This window comes from Procambarus clarkii, chromosome 30 (genome assembly GCF_040958095.1).
Source record: "Procambarus clarkii isolate CNS0578487 chromosome 30, FALCON_Pclarkii_2.0, whole genome shotgun sequence".
In the NCBI taxonomy this organism is placed as follows: domain Eukaryota; kingdom Metazoa; phylum Arthropoda; class Malacostraca; order Decapoda; family Cambaridae; genus Procambarus; species Procambarus clarkii.
In genome coordinates, this window is record NC_091179.1 from 40,178,509 (window position 1) to 40,183,899 (window position 5,391).

Genomic DNA, 5,391 nt, shown 5'->3' on the forward strand with positions numbered 1-5,391 from the left:
ATCATCAAGTGTTCCAGTACTCAAATAGTAGTTACACAGTTCAGCATACCTTAGCCCAGGAGGGCGAAAGTCAGTCAGTATGGGACATTCTACAATATAATGTTCAAGGGAGTGCATATTTTCTCTTTCACAAAGTTGACACATTGTGTACTCGACATTTGGGTTTTGAGAAAGCTGCCAGATACGTCTATATCCCAAGCATATTATGGCCACTATAACATCACATTGCTGGGTTCTTGTTCCATTAATCCTGTATGTGAATGTCTCCGCACGATATCTATCATAATATTTAATGCTACAATTTTCAGGTCTTTGTGAATTTGTTAGGTCGGTGAGACTTTCATTAGATGTTTGCTTAAGTATTCTCTTTGTCACTGCTAATGAAACACCCATATAAATTTCTACCACTGGTTTTCTACAGGCTGTCTTTGCAAGCATATCAACAGTGTCATGCCTTGAGATGCCAACATGTGATGGTATCCATAGGAATTTAATTTCAAATCTCTTTTCTTTGGCAGCTAAAATATTCATTCGAATATCACTGACTATTTTCTGGGTGTCACTACTATGTGCGTTCAATACCAGGAGTGCACTCTGCGAATCACAGTATATAAGTCGACTGCCTTTGTGTTTTAAAAATTCAGTGGCAAGGTATATGCCTGCAAGTTCGATTTGAGTTGTACTTGCCCAATCATTGACGCGCTTCATTCATGTATGTACGAGAGAAGATTGTTCAAATATATTACATGCACATCCGGTACATCGTCCACCTTCTTCTACAGAACCGTCGGTATAGCACTGACACACATCGTTACCCATACCCTGAGTACTCTCAGTGATGCTTTTCAGTGTTAACTGTTTTAATAATGTAGAGTGTACATTATCTTTCTTGGGTGCATTTACAAAATCAACTACTAGATCCAAGTTATCCCATGGAGTAATTGGTTGATTAATCGTTAATTGAGTTGGGTACATATTTAATATTTTGATGGAGTTGGCTACCTTGTAGAACCAAAATGCATAATCAGATTTCGCTCTTCTACGGACCTCAGGTGAGTGTAGCATATTAGAAAGTTTAGCTTGAAACTTCTTGTATTGCCGAGATCTACTCAATGCCTTCACGCCGAAAACTGTGCTAATAGACAAAATTATGTTAGAGATATGGGTCTATAATTATCTGAGTGTGCTTTGGGGATGGGAACAATGACACTGTCCAATCATCAGGTAATACTCCTTCACTTAAACTCATTCTGTACAACACTAAAAGTGGATTACCTGGTGCTTGTGAGACTAATCTCAGTAAACTGTAAGTAATACCGTCCTCTTCAGGAGCAGTAGACTTATTTTATTGTGCTACACAGCCTTCCCGGCTTGGTGCCTTCTTTGGTAATTACTTATCAAAGGCAGCTCCATACGAGGAGCTGCCTCGTATGGGCCAATAAGTCTTTTGCAGTTACCTTCATTCTTATGTTCTTACTTACATTTATTGAACTTTATCATCATCATCATTTACAGAAATAAATTAACATAAAAAGTAGTCATTTTAATACACAAAACTGAAGTAGATATTATGTAAATTATGATGCAGGATAGGATCACTATTAAGAACTTAATTATAAACCACAATATGTTTTATATCGTCAGAAATTCGGAAACATACCATATATTTTCAAATATTTACAATTAAAGTATTTATTTAGGAAATAAGTATTCTAGTTACCCTAGTTAGCTCTGAGAACACACATTCTTGCAGCAAGAATTTCTTCCCACTAATCTGAGAGATGCTAATGAGACCAGTCTCGACCCACTGAACAGGTCATGAACAACAATCAACTACAGCACCATCTATATCAAAAGATATTCAAAATATTCTTGATATCATTCAAATTGTCAATACGAGAACAGAATACATAAGTTGAGTGATGTCAAAGGAATCATATTGACTGACCGAGCCCCATTGTAAATATCCGTGGCTTCCTGACCATAAAGGTACCGACGCAGTCGAGGGTAAGAGACCGGATGTACCCATATACCTATGAGGCCATCAAAAATAGTGAGTCACGCCAAACAAAAAGAAGTACTGGTAAACAGGTCAGACACAACCAGTACTATGATGATGCTAAACTGAAAGAGCTTAAATCAATTGCTAGACAGACAGGTAAAGCATATAAGAGCCTTAGAACTCCTCAAATGTTAAAACTGTTTCAGGCCGCGCTTGCAGCGGCAAGGGAGAGAATGACTGAACTGAGACAAAATGAATGGGAGGGTTTTGTTAGTGGACTTAACCTGCATACTCCCCTGGGCAAAGCCTGGAAAGGCATAAACAAAATTATTGGTAAAAATAGTAGACAAGTTTCACACCCAAACCCGCTACAGAAAGCCAATCAGTTAATTGCAAAATGGGCTCAGGTTTCCAGCCTTGGAATGCTACCAGCTAGCACTGGGGAGAAATTGCAGGCGAGGTCCACAGACAGAAATTCTCTCATAAATTTCATGTTGAGCAAGCAACATGATGAATGTGATGTTCCATATACAGATTATGAATTGGATGCAGCCCTCTCCAGGGGCAGTAGCACTGCTCCTGGTGAGGACGGTATCACCTATGATATTCTAAGACTCCTACATCGTGTACCCGGTAACCCATAATTAGAATTGTTTAATGCCAGCTATGTCTCTGGGCAGTTGCCTGTATCATGGACCACCAGTCTTACGGTACCTGTACCAAAGCCTGGCCAACCGGATGCTTTCCGTCCCATCTCACTGACCAGTTGCATGTGCAAAACCTTTGAGAGAATAGTAGACAATCAACTAAGCACCATTCTCTCTTTGAGAGAATGGTGCTTAATAGATTATTGTATAGAGTTAAAGAGCACATGTCACCTGATATCAATGGTTTCACACATGGTAAAAGTGTACACAACTGTATCACAACCTTTCTTACTGTTCATGGAGATAAAAGGCACAAGTACACAACATTTCTTGATTTAAAAAATGCCTTTGATATTGGTAATAGGGAAGTGATTATGTATGAATTAGCGAGAATGGATATAGGGGGACATTTATTACAGTGGATACGAGGCTATCTTACCAATCGGAAGTCCTCTGCGCTGTTCCAAGGCTACAAGAGTGAAACTAAAGTAATGCAACTAGGCACCCCACAAGGAGGAGTACTTAGTCCTACCTTGTTTAATGTTCTAATTAATGCTTTATTAAAATCAATCCCAACTAGTCCGGCAAACATCACTATCAGATATGCAGATGACATCCTTGTACATACTAAAACCCACCGCAAAATGCAAACAGTCTTAAATTGTATACATACAGCTTGTGAGAGCCTTGGTCTTGTAATCAACGCTGCTAAAACTAAGGTATTTAACAGACAAATTGGCAACCGCAAAAGTGGACCACGAAAACTTAAGATAGACAACATACCAATAGACTATGTCTCTTCTTTCAAATACCTTGGTGTCTCTGTCCCTTGTACCTCAACTGCAGTCAATAAGTTACATCAACAATGTAGAGACAGTCTCAAGGCTCTCAGAACTGTAGTGGGGTACAGCCCGAAATATGGTGTTAATATTAGAATAGCAAGAATGATGTATTTAGCGTATATAAGATCTCTGATAGACTATCATGCACCAGCTTTGGTCCTGCAGAATGGCAAAAGTATTGATAGACTGGAAAAAATGCAAAATGAAGCACTCAGAATTATACTTGGCTGTCCTATAACTACCAAAGTTCTCAACATGCGGAAAGAATTAAATATACTTAGCATTAGAGATAGAATATTTGAAAGGTTGAAAGAAAGAATATTTAGGGTTGGTTAGGTTCGGTCATATATCTACGTTAATTTTAACTCCAATAAAAAAAATTGACCTCATACATAATGAAATAGGTAGCTTTATCATTTCATAAGAAAGAAATTAGAGAAAATATATTAATTCGTAAAACTTGGCTTATCAGGCAAATCGGGCCTTGCATAGTTGGCTGAGAAGTACGTTCTGGCTACTAGGTACGACATATATATATATATATATATATATATATATATATATATATATATATATATATATATATATATATATATATATATATATATATATATATATATATATATATATATATATATATATATGTCGTACCTAGTAGCCAGAACTCACTTTTTGGCCTACTATTCAAGGCCCGATTTGCCTAATAAGCCAAGTTTTCCTGAATTAATATATTTTTTCTAATTTTTTTCTTATGAAATGATAAAGCTTCCCATTTCATTATGTATGAGGTCATTTTTTTTTATTGGAGTTAAAATTAACGTAGATATATGACCGAACCTAACCAACCCTACCTAACCTAACCTAACCTATCTTTATAGGTTAGGTTTGGTTAGGTAGCCGAAAAAGTTAGGTTAGGTTAGGTTAGGTAGGTTAGGTAGTCGAAAAACAATTAATTCATGAAAACTTGGCTTATTAGGCAAATCGGGCCTTGCATAGTAGGCTGAGAAGTGCGTTCTGGCTATTAGGTACGACATATATATATATATATATATATATATATATATATATATATATATATATATATATATATATATATATATATATATATATATATATATATATATATATATATATATATATATATATATATATATATATATATATATATATATATATATATACACACATATATTTATAATATACACACACACACTCATCCTAGCGCAGTAATTTATTGTGCAACCCATACCCATCCTGTTACCAATAGTTTGTGCAACCCATGCTCATCCTGTTACCTTTAGTTTATTGTGAAACCCATAGTTGACAGAACCATTATTATTATTCACTATGATGAAGTTGCACACTTAATGCCTGAATATATATTTTGCTTGTATGTACTCGATATCTTTGTTCACTACCTTTTGTTCAAAATGGACTCGGTAAGAGATGCCGCAGTTTCGCATGATTACTAAATTGTCCTGGTTTCTAGGAACTGTGAGCATGGGTCTGAGGAAGAACTGTCCTGTCCTTACTCTGAATACCGCAACGTCTGTGCTTATATGAATATATGTCACATACACATATTTTATAGCACACATTTAATTTGTATCTAGTTCTTTATTGTTAACTTACATAATCAAAGAACCTTGCAACATCTACATTCGAGGAAGGATTCCAGAAGCAGTTAACAACTGCCATTTCTTGTTTCTGGAATTCTTCTTTATGCTGTAGGTAAAGTAGTTAATAGAACTACTGTCTCCTGCTCCTGGGGTTAGTGGTTCGAGACTACTTGTGCCCAGGGTGAATGTGGAGGTCAGTAGTTCGACCTTGGAGGTGGACCTCGATATACACCTAACGAATAGACATGCACAAGCTGCCTGTCCTCAGTGTATATTTTACA